This window comes from Phoca vitulina, unplaced genomic scaffold, assembly GCF_004348235.1.
Source record: "Phoca vitulina isolate PV1807 unplaced genomic scaffold, GSC_HSeal_1.0 scaffold41, whole genome shotgun sequence".
In the NCBI taxonomy this organism is placed as follows: Eukaryota; Metazoa; Chordata; class Mammalia; order Carnivora; family Phocidae; genus Phoca; species Phoca vitulina.
The window spans coordinates 4,739,292-4,751,488 of record NW_022589744.1 but is presented as its reverse complement, the minus strand read 5'-3'; the positions used below and the strand labels follow the sequence as shown (position 1 = coordinate 4,751,488).

General features: G+C 40.9%; 1 protein-coding gene across 4 annotated transcripts in view; it reads right to left on the bottom strand.

Moving 5' to 3' along the window:
* The window catches only part of CEP112 (centrosomal protein 112), a 475,433-nt gene extending 469,975 nt beyond the window's left edge, over positions 1–5,458 (bottom strand). For 3 of the 4 annotated variants that reach the window (XR_004302419.1, XM_032429545.1, XM_032429547.1), the window contains exon 1: positions 5,359–5,458. The gene's annotated coding sequence lies outside the window, so the exon portion shown is untranslated. Of the gene's footprint in view, positions 1–4,957; positions 5,108–5,358 lie in introns of those variants that run through there. The other variant, XM_032429546.1, reaches the window with a different exon arrangement.
* Between the last annotated feature and the right edge of the window lie 6,739 nt (positions 5,459–12,197).

The following is a 12,197-nucleotide window of genomic DNA, read 5'->3' as shown; positions in this document are numbered from 1 at the left end:
AAAAAAAAAAAAAAAAAAAAAAAAAAGACTATAATACTCTTTAGAAGAAAACATAGGAGAAAATCTTCATGACCTTGGATTAGACAAGGATTTCTTAGATATGACACCAAAAGCACTCCCCATAAAACAAAAACTATTATATTGACCTCCACCAAAATAAAAAACTGCTCTGCAAACGACTCCATTAAGGGACTGAAAAGCCACAGACTGGGAGAAAATATTTGTAAATCATATATCTCATAAAGGATTTATATGAAGAACATATAAAGAACTCTCAAAACTCAACCATAAGAAAACAACCCAACAAAAATAAATAGAAAAAAAAAAAGAGTCCTTTGCCAAAGAAAATATGCAAATGACAACTAAACAAATGAAAAGATGCTCAATGTCATTAATCATTAGGGAAATGCAAATTAAAATCACACCAAGATCTCACTATACCTATTAGGACAGCTAAAATAAAAAATACCAAATAAACAATACATAAACGTCAGCAATATCTCCAAATGCTGGTGAGAACACAGAATAAGAACTCTCACGAACTGCTGGGAGGAATGCAAAATGGCACAGCCACATTAGAAAACAATTTATCAGTTTCTTACACAGTCCAACATACCCTTACCATATATGACCCAGAAATCCCACTCTTAGGTATTTACTCAAGTGAAACAAAGTCTATAATCACACAAAAACCTGAATATAAGGCTTGTAGCAGCTTTTTTCTCAGGTAATCACCAAACACAGGAAACAATCCAAATGTCCTTCACCTCGGGAATAAACAAACTATGGTGTATCCACACAATGAAGGAGTGCTCAGCAACAGAAAGCAATGAACTCCTGACACACAGGGCATGGATAAACTTCAAATGTATTACATGGAGTGAAAGAAACCATTTTCAAAGGGCTACATACTCTAGCTATCCATTTGTATGACATTCTAGAAAAGGCAAACAGTGTGAGTATAGAGAACAGATCAGTGGTTCACAGGGGTTAGCAGTTGGGGGACAGTCTGAATACAAAGCAGTGGCACAAGGGAAGTATTGGAAATTGTTCTACATACTGTTTGTATAGGTTATAAGACCCTATTCAATGCATGTGTAAAAGTTCAAGAAATTGTATACTAAAAAAAGTGATTTTTAACTGTATGTAAATTCAAAATTTTTAACTCCCCTCAAAAAACTTCAAATAGTAGACCTCACATCTCTTCCAAATTAGCAGGAAAAACACTACCTATAAGAAGATGAATCCCAAAAATCAATAGGTTCTGACAAACTTCCTTAAGTTAAAAATACGTACACTTCCCTCAGTAAGACTGCGCTCCTGCGACGCCCTCCTTCATTCCCTCACAAAGGGTCTGCTGGAGAAAAATGGCGCTGCCTGCAGTCAGCTTCCCACCTTACCTGAACCCTCAGGTGTCCCTCACTATTTCCTCCTCCACAAAGCAGCTTTTAAGCTTCTGCCAGACATCTTAAAGCCCCTCAAACTGCTCTTGCTTCCCCTCATTCTCAGTTTTAAAAAATCTTACCTCCTGCTTCATGGGAAAAATAATAGTCAGGTGGTGACTCCCCAAAACGCTCTTCCCTCCACCTCTCAACTTACCTCTAGGAGAACAGAATACCTCCTTACCTCCTTTGCTTCTGTACCCTAAGCATTAACTGTCCTCTCTAATGCCAATATCAGTTACCTCCTCGTGGGTTCAAACTTTCCATCCCTGCGGCCTCCATCCCCTCCACTGTTCCCACTCTCTAGCCCCCCTCAAGCCAACATATCAACAAATACTCGGAAATGTCTCAAAACCTGCCAGCGTCTGGCTTTTCACTGCCACTGTCTCAGAGAAAGCCCACCACTCCCCTGCCCTCCAGCAACAGCCCGCCTCCCCACTGTCTGGTTTCCCTACTTCAGTCACTGGTACCAGAGTAGGTTCCCTAAGTGCAAAGCTAAGCATATCACTCTCTATTTAAAAACCTCTCTGGACTACCTACTACGTCTAGATACTACCTAAAGCCTTGGTGAGGCTTACGAGTGCCTTTGCATTTGGAGCCCATCTCTCACCTCTCCCTACATACCCGCTGCCTAATATGTCCACCCGCCAAGGGCCACATCTCTACCAGTGACCTCTGCGCCATTCCAGCAACACTCCAAGCCCGGACATGTTTCCGCATCCTCTCCACAGGCGGTTCCCTCTGCCTGCAGTCAGCTAAATGCAGCTCAAATGGCACTTCTGAGGAAAGCCTGCCCCGCTCGGCCTAGACTCCTGTGTTCCTTTTTTTTTTTTTTTTTTTAAGATTTTATTTATTTATTTGAGAGAGAGAGACTGAGAGAGAGAGCACATGAGAGGGGGGAGGGTCGGGAGGGTCAGAGGGCGAAGCAGACTCCCTGCCGAGCAGGGAGCCTGATGCGGGACTCGATCCAGGGACTCCAGGATCATGACCTGAGCCGAAGGCAGTCGCCTAACCAACTGAGCCACCCAGGTGCCCTAGACTCCTGTGTTCCACCCTCAGTGTGCACTGCTCACATCTGTGCAGCAGCATTCACCGTGCTATTATTTTTTGTACACATCTGTGTATTATTTGCATGTCTTCCACCATCTGTGAGATGTTCCTGGAAGGCAGGGCCCATGACTTGCACATCTTGGTGGGTACCTGGCACATTATGTGGCACGTTATTAGAAGCTAAAGAATTGATTGGTAAAGAAACGCTAACAAAAGAGAATAATGTCCCACTTTAACGTGAGACTAATAATTTTTTAGAAGATTCTATTCTGAGTACCAAATAGATCTTCTAGAATAGAAATAGTATATGGCCTTAATTCTATTTACCATAACTGGTCATCCTACCTTCTGCATCACAGTAGAAGAAACATATTTTCAAATGTAAGATTTGGTTAAGTCAAATTTTATTTAAATGCATTTTCTTTTTTTTTTTTTTTTTTAAGATTTTTTCTTTATTTATTCATGAGAGACAGAGAGAGAGAGAGAGGCAGAGGGAGAAGCAGGCTCCCAAGGAGCAGGGAGCCCAATGCGGGACTCAATCCCAGGACCCTGGGATCATGACCTGAGCCGAAGGCAGACGCTTAACCATCTGAGCCACCCAGGCGCCCTAAATGCATTTTCTGATTGGTTAGTTGGCTTAGGGGTGTTTGGTTGGTTGTTTTGCATTCCTACAATAACTAACTGCATTCCTATATAATTACACCTGTTACACACTTGGCAACGGAGGGCTATGATACCACTGCAGGATATTAGACCATAAAGCTAAAAAGCAACTATTCAATGGATGAAAAGACAAATGGAAACTCCCAAACTCAGAATTTTAAGCACAGCTCTAGCCTAGGAGTACTCCCAGTCTTAAACAGTACATCCGGCCCATGTGCTCAAACGTTTACCTGAGAGCACCCATAGATAAAGCTAAAACAAAAAGATTTCTAATAATCACTAATTCACAATAAATCCTTTGACACACACAGATGTTAACGTTTAATGTTAGGGAAAACTAAAACTCAACAGTTGAAAAGACTCCCTTAATGTCATGAAATTAAGCACAAAGCTCAGATTAAAATTCTGAAATCCCTAGCTCTCAGATCCATTATACCTGACCTCTTGGCCATTTACATAAACGTCAGCAATATCTCCAACTAATAAGGACGTATTTTGAAAAGTAGAAAGGCAACTGGAATTGCTATAATGACACACAATAGTGGAGTACACTTTTTTAAAAAACACAACAAAGGGTCAATGTGACAGTGGGTAAAAGCTAAAAATCTGCATCTCCTTATGCCTTATTTATTCTCCAACAAAATTAAGGAATGCAAAAAGGAAAAAATTAAGTCACCATTTCAAACCTTCAAGGAATTCTTGCTACACAAATTACATCTTATAAACAAACTATACCTACTTAGTTCCAGCTAATCAAAAAAGTTTTATCACTACTTAAAACTGTATCTTATGTCTCATGTGCCTACTAATCACATAAACTACTTCAAACGTAAAAAAAAGAACTCAATTGGGTAACTCTTGCTTATAGTTATAATCTATATTTGATCACGTCTTCTATTTAACTCACTGGCACTGTCTTTTTTTAAACCTATTTATATGTGGACACCTATCAAAGGGGCTAAGACCTACTCAAGGTGCTTAGCTGTCACACGAGTCAGCAAAGCAGAAGCAAGCCACAAATATTAAAAGACCTGGGGAGAAAAGCCACCGCACATATATCATGCCCTCTGCCAAACACAATAAACATATTCCTCGAAGTTGCAAAAATCAATTTTGTTCAAACCGTATTTTAAATGTATGGTGAGTCATTCCAGAAAGTTTAAAATACGTCCCACGGTAAATCAGAAAGTTTTACAGGTGCACGTGATGCTTGGACAGTTCCCAGAGCACTGACTGGACCTTCCCTGATGGTGCCAGGAGCATGCTGTGTGCTTTACAAACACTTCCCAGTCATCACCCTGGGAGACAGGCACTATTTCACGGCCATTTCCCAGAGGAGGAAGTCGAGGCTTAGCGGAGTTAGGTAACTGCCCTAGAGTCAGTCCCAGGGAAAGGGGTAGCTGGGCCTGGACACTGTGTGCCCACCGTCGTGCGCTCCAGGCTGCAGCCTGTCATTCCGGTCGCCTTTTCTACCTTATTTTTACTCATCTTTGAATATAAAGGACAAATAATAAAGCAGCCACACAAGGATGAGAATAAAAGCTGTTCGTCTGTACTTGTGTTGTTCTCCTGAACACTGAACGCGGGGACACTCGGCGGCTCCCGCACGCACGCTGGTGCTGGGCCAGGCCTTCCCGAGCGCTCGGGCGTCGAGACTGTCGCCCACACGGGAGCCAGCACACCGGTCCTGCCCTAACTCCGGGGTCGCCCATCCTGTCCTGGGAGGAACTTGCCCTGTGTGAGCGGCCAGCGGGCGCGGGGCGGGCGGCCTGCGAGCCCGCGAGGCCACGCCGCTTCCCTACCTTGTGCAGGACACAGATTTCTGCTCCCCAGCGGCCAACCTTGCGGTCGGATCTTGGGACCGCGTCCTGTGGACCAGCTCCATCCATCTAGCAAACTTTACCCAGAACTTTCCCCGTCCGCGCCGGGACTGGATCTCACCCACAAGTGGAATAGCAGCCGTCCGCGCCCAGGCCCCCCCGCCACCCCCACCCTCACTCTCACGCCCCCTCACCCCCAACCCCCAGCCGGGCGCGCGCCCCACAGGCCTTGCGAACGGACCCGGGGCCTGCGGGGCGACGCCCCTCCCCGAACGGGCCCGCACGGGAGGGGCGGCCGCCACCCCGCGCAAAATTCCACTCGAGAACCCGGGTGTAGGGGCGGGGCGGGGAAATTCGGGAAATCGAAAACCTGGCGCCCCTACATGCAAGCTTTCCGGTCGGCCGCGCCGCCGCCGCCGCCACAGAGAAACGGTTTCAAATCCTTGCGAGCCGCCGAGGTCGCCGCCGCCCTAGCAGCCCAGGGGCGGGGACTTCCGCGCTCTCATTCCCCGCCCCCTTCCCACCCCTGCGGTCGCGGCCTGCGCGCCACGCCGTTGTCATGGCGACGCTCCCGGCAATTCGGAGGCGGGACTTCCGTACTCGTCTTCTCGCCCTCGGGGTCGCGGTGAGCGCGCCGCGCCGTTGCCATGGCGACGGTCCCAGGTGTAGCGCAGCCTCCAGGCTGGCTGGGTCCCAGGCGGAGGTTCCCAGGGTAACCCGACCGCTGTCTGCACACTGCTATCCTGGGTCACTGCCTGGTATCTCACAACCCAGAGGTGAATGAGGTCGGATTAAACGGGGAAAATGAGCATTAGCTTGTTTCTTTTTCTTTCTTTCTTTCTTTCTTTTTTTTTTTTTGCATTCACAACTATCCGAGGTCTAAAGAAACTGGACCCCAAATTCTGAAGATGCTGAAATAAAAGAAAGGGTTTTGTGTTAACCAGTTCTGTGTAGAATAGCAAGATCAAGCGGGAAAATGTGATTTTGCTACTCCCAGGAAGTCTCAACCACCTCGACGGCAGTCTCCACGTATGCGTAGCTATGTTGTGATATTTTTTGGTCTTCTATTACATTTTCTGGAAAAGCTCTGAAGTATATTTATTTAAATACCAGGCAGAAACAAAATTTAAATTGTAAAAACACTCACTTAAATGAAATTCAGTTTACCACTGTTTTTCATCTAATTTCACAACAGGATTCCTTCTGCAGTATCTCTGCAACACACTCAGTGTGATGCCGAATCTCACGTAAGCACAGCTTGAAGCATCTTTTCAGTTTTCCATAAAGAAAATAGAAGATTCATTCATTTGTAACTAGTTACTTTCAAGCTTCCAGAGGGTAAGTCGTATTCTCTCCAGGTGCTTTTTCAAACGAACCCACCAGAATTAAGCACCAACAGTTCTTCATTGTTTCCATGACAAATTATGAAGGCTAAAGGAAGGAAACGGTATGAAATGCTTTTAGAAATTAGTTTTCCAAAGCATATTTGAACATGTTTATAGCTAAAGAATGATCAGTAATCCAGATCATTTGCACTGAGATTCAGGGATGCAAAACCCATGCAAGCAATTAACTGCAGGAATTTGACCACTCAGTGAAGTTCAAAATATATAACCACATTGCAGGGAGAACATGAAATGAATTTTTGACAACTGATGTCTAAATGAGAATGAGCAAAAAAATGGAAGATGAAAAAAGGGATCAAGGGAAAAAAAGTCAAGTTCATCTGAGAGGAAATAATTGTAGAGGAAAAATATGATTGAAAGTAAAAAGTTAAAAAAATTAAGAAAGTAAACTTCTTAAGTATTTTCCCTAATTAAGTGAAAGAAGATAAGAAAATAAGAAAATCTCCCTTTCCACTTTTAAGAACTAGAAGACTGTCACTTTTTTCATTTAAAAAATATATTGACCCTTGAACAACATGGGTTAGAACTGCATGGTTCCACTTATACACGAATTTTCTTTCCATAAATACAGTAGTATAGTCCTGTTAATGTTTTCTCTCTTCCTTATGATTTTCTTCTCTAGCTTACTTTATTGTAAGAATACAGTAAATGATACGTGTAGTATACAAAATATGTGTTAATCGATTGTTTATGTTATCAGTGAGGCTTCTGGTCAACAGTTAGCTCTTAGTAATTAAGTTTTGGGAGAGTCAAAAATTATACATGGATTTTCAACTGTTCAGGAGTTCAGCCACCCTAATCCCCATGTTGTTCAAAAGTCAACTGTACATACACATATATTTATGCAAACAAAAATATTGTTATGATACGCATGGAGGTTTTTAGTGTTATTTAAGTTATAAATATGAAGCTGGGATACCAGTTTGAGATTGAGCTTTGTTCACCTTAGGATTCAAGCCTATACATCTTATTGAAAGGTCTTGTGGAAAATGTAAAGAATCTCCTTACATGAGAACCAAGGAACCCCTAGGAAGTAATTCATCCTAAGAGATGGTGAGCAGGTCTGGTTCAGTGACGATACAAACATTGAAGGAGAAGACAATTCTCCATAAAGCACAGTGCTGGCCTTGGAATGGCTTCCAGCTCTCCTCCTCTTGTTGTAACAGAGTAATTCCTAATCTTTAGAGGTAAGGAACGTCCTTCGAAAATCTTAAAAAGTTATAACCCTCCTCCCTTACTCCTCCACCATCAAATGCCCACATGCCCAAAAATACGCATAAAAATCAAAGGGTTTCCAGAATTCCTGAAGCTCACCATAGAGCCTAGGTTAAGAACTCCTGTGTGTGGATTTTATACCCATTTAAACACAGAACAGAAGCCATAACCAGCATTTCTGAGCATAATTTCTGAAGGTAGCACACTCAGTACAGACAACATTGCCCCTAGCAGTGGGCTCCAGCAACCTCAGGGCAGGCATCAGTAAAGAGCAGCAGCAGCAGGGATGCCTTCATCAAGCATCAGAGACAAGAAGTGAGAATAACAGCATCCTCACAGCTACATGCACTTAGAAATAAATGATGCACAGCGCATGGTAATTTAGTAACATACAGAGCACACATGAGACCCACCCTAGAGACCTTCATTAATATTGGGGAAGAAATGGCTGGAATCAGAGTCTATTCAGGGACCTCAAGAGTAAAATCAGATGAACACTCTTTTGTGATTGTTGCAGTATAGCCTCAAGCTTATGTGGCCTGAAAAATACAGTTTCACGTAAACCTTTTATGGCCAAACACCTATGGCAACCAATTAATAGGCCTTCTGTGTCTGGTTATCTTATAAAGCATAATAATTTTTTAGCTCAAAATATATTTATCGAATGCTACTAGGTGTCATTGAACATCTAGTATGTATCTTCAGGAAATAATTCCTCTACCAGGAATGCTCTAACACCTTGCTTTTCACCTTAGCTTAAAGGTCACTTACACATAGAGGCCTTCATTGATTCTTTTTTTTTTTTTTTTAAGATTTTATTTATTTGACAGAGAGAGCACAAGCAGAGGAAGAGAGAGGGAGAAGCAGGCTCCCTGCTGAGCAAGGAGCCCAATGTGGGACTCGGTCCCAGGACCCTGGGATCATGACCTGGGCCAAAGGTAGCCGCTTAACCGACTGAGCCACCCAGGCCTCCTGCCTTCATTGATTCTTAATCCACCCCTTATTCTCTTTCAAAACCCCTTGTTCCTTTTCTCCATTGCATTTATCAAAATTTGTAATCAATTACTAACGAATATTAACAATCTTTTTCAAATATTTGTAGGCCCCATAAGCACAGGAACCATATATGCTGTGTTTACCATTGTAGACCCAGCATCTTGCAGAGTACCTGCCACTTAGAGGCAATCCATAAATGTTTATCGAATCAAAGAATGAAGGCAGATGGGTCTTTTGTGCTTTTCTCCGCACCTGTGGTAGAACATGGCCACCCTTAACTTCCTAGTTTACAAAGCTTCCATTCAAGAGGCCCGGAAGACTAACTTTTCTGTATCCAAATTTCTTTCTGGGAGAGTGCACCTGATTGGTCTAATTTGAATCAAGTGAGAATGCTTAATCAAATCAGCTGTGGTTAGGAGATGGGGCATCCCACTGTATAAACATGACTGTATTAGCTCACCTTTGTGCTGAAGGACAGGAATTGGGATTCCTTTCTCAGAGAAGAGGACTAAGGAGTTACCGCAAATGGTTCCAACTTCAACAAAGCTTCAGGAGTTGTGAGAACACACTTGAGTCTCCACCCTCCAAACGTTTAAAATATAGTGGGAGGTAATAAGACAAACACCAAATAACCACATTTGGAGTCAGATTATGTCACCTTGCTTAAAAGGTATATAAATAATATGTTATGGGAATAGAGGGAAGATAAAGCAAACACTATATAGTGATTATAAAGTCAGGATATGAAAATATATACTCAACCTTGTTTTAGCTTTGGCTTTAGAAAGGTATTGACATTGAAACATTATTCCCATTGAAAATATTGTTTCAAAAATACATATTATTTCCTATCAGCTACAAATGATCTTTAAATGAAAGAAGTTTGTTTTAAAAACAAGTAACATTTTACCTCAATTTTTAAAAATCCAATGGTAACACAGTTGATAATAGAGTATGAACATGATAGTAAAAACATAACTGTAAAATGTAAATTGTTTTTCTTTCCTGTGTGGGAAGTTGATTATGCTATACTTCTCATGTTGAAAGCTATCTGTTTCTTTTCAAAATATAAACTTAAAACTGAGAGATTAGTCTAGATAATACTGAACCATGTGAATTCAATTATTCCCTACATAAGACATGGGAAAATGTGACCTTTTGCTAATTAGGAAGATAATAATTATTCATACATAGTTTGAACTGGGCCTGCATTTTGTTGTATTAAATCTGATGAACTCTGTATTTTAAACTCCTGCTCTATAAAATTATAGTAACTATAGCACAGGCCTGGACGTTACCTCCATTTTGTTTAAGCCACTGTCATTTGAATTTCCTGTCTTATAAACTCAAATGTAAACCTGATTACAGTAAGTTACATCTCTTAACTTTAAGTTATATGCATATAAAACTTACATATTTCCTAAAGGCATTCTTTTGATACCTTAATTGCCCTAAAGATTCATACCAAAAGTAGAAGTCTGTACTAATAAATACAAAATGTGAGTTACAAAATATGATTATTCCATTTTACATAATTGCCAGACACACAAAGAAAGGAAAATGTGTAAGACTACAAGTCAAATGTGGACAGCGATTCTCTAGGTGAAGCAATTAAAGATATTTTAAGTTCTGTCAATTTTACTTTCTAAATATCCTCAAATCTCTCCAAAAACAGCACTATTTTGGAAAAATTGACTCAGACACAACATTTTGAAATTTACTCTGTTTTTCTTCCCTAAAACTTTTTTGAGTCAGGGCTTCAACAACTTCAATGTGAATTTATCCGGTCATTTGAAGAACTGTGAATAATAAACATATAAAAAAGAAAGTACAATACCTAAGAACAAATGTTAGTGACTTTGGATCACTGCAGTGGATTATCAGGCAGTTATTCCTCTTACTATCAATAGTAATAGGGGCACCTGGGGGGCTCAGTCATTTGAGCGTCTGCCTTCAGCTCAGGTCATGATCCCAGAGTCCTGGGATCGAGTCCCACATCAGACTCCTTGCTCAGCAGGGAGCCTGCTTCTCCCTCTCCCTCTGCTACTCCCCCTGCTTGTGCTCTCTCTCTCTCTCTCTCTCTCTGTGTCAAATAAATAAATAAATAAAATCTTTAAAAAAACAAAAAGAATAATCAAAAGTTGGGAAGCCTGGGTGGCTCAATCGGTTAAGCGTTTGCCTTTGGCTCACGCCATGATCCCAGGATCCTGGGATTCAATCTCACACTGGGCTCCTTGCTCAGCGGGGAGCCTGCTTCTCCCTCTGCCTCTGCCTCTGCTCACGCTCTCTCTGTCTCCCCCCATCTCTCAAATAAATAAAATCTTTAAAAATAATAATAATCAAAAGTTTCCTGTAAAGAGAAATGAAACTGTTCTTCCTAGACTGAGACTTTTGAATTGTTTTTTTTAATCAGATTATAAAATTTTAATGGTATTACAGGGAAATTGGAAGACACTGAAAGGTTTCAAGAAGAAAATAAAAAATTATGTGTACTCCTATCATTAAAGAATAACCACTATTAATAATTGCATATATTTCCTCAAATCATGTATGTGTGTGTGTATGAGTGTGCATGTGTAATTATTCTACTGTCTCCTTATTGCTCCATCCTTTCGATGCAACAAAATTTGCTTAAGTATGCTCCTGTGATTGGATATGTAAGTTATTAGCAATTTTTGGCTCTTACAAATAATATTACAATAAATATATTTTAATACGTACATCTTGAAGTTTCAGCTATCTCCATAAAAGATATTCCTATGGGCATAAAAAATTAAGGCTTTTCATCAGTACTGTCAAATTGCCTTCTAGGATTTGCAATCCCACCCAATGGTCCGTGAGAGTGGCTATCTCACATTAACAATTTTTCTAATCTGTGCTAACTGTATATAAAAACAATCCTCTTTAATTTGCGTTTTCCACTATTAGAAACATTGAAATATTTTTAAAATCTCAATTAGTTTTTTCCTTTTATTCATTTGCAAAGGATCTCTTTAGCCCTTTGTCCATTTTTCTAGAATTTGGCATGATGTACGTAACTTCCATATTTTGATTTATTGTTTCAAAACCAGCAATGGCTCTGTACACAGTATTTAGCATGGGCTGATATTCTAACTAATCAAATTTCAGTTGATTCACCATTTTGCATTATCAAGATACTCTGTATCATTAGAATGAAATAAATGAATGACTCTCAGCTATCTAAATGGAAAGCAATTTATAAATACCAAGAATATTTACTATTATGTAAACACATTAGAGGTAGATATCCAAAATAATCCTGCAGCCAGCAAATTCCTTAAATTGGATAGGAAATGATTCAGAACTTCCTATTTTCAGGTCATAAAATATAAATTATAGGACAAAAAATAGAAGCAGTATAAAGAGAGCAGGAACAGAATTGTGAGGCATATTTTCTTTTCTTCACTAATAAAAAAAAGAAGAAAAAGAGTTACTACCTTTAACACAATGATGCTGGATTCCATCCTTACGCTGGAACTAAGCTGCACTCAGCGTTCTATCCCTATCCCCGTGGCTTGCTCTATCCTGCCCTCTTGGGCAATCCATACTGGAGCTATCAACAGAGAGAAACGGCTCTTCTCCCC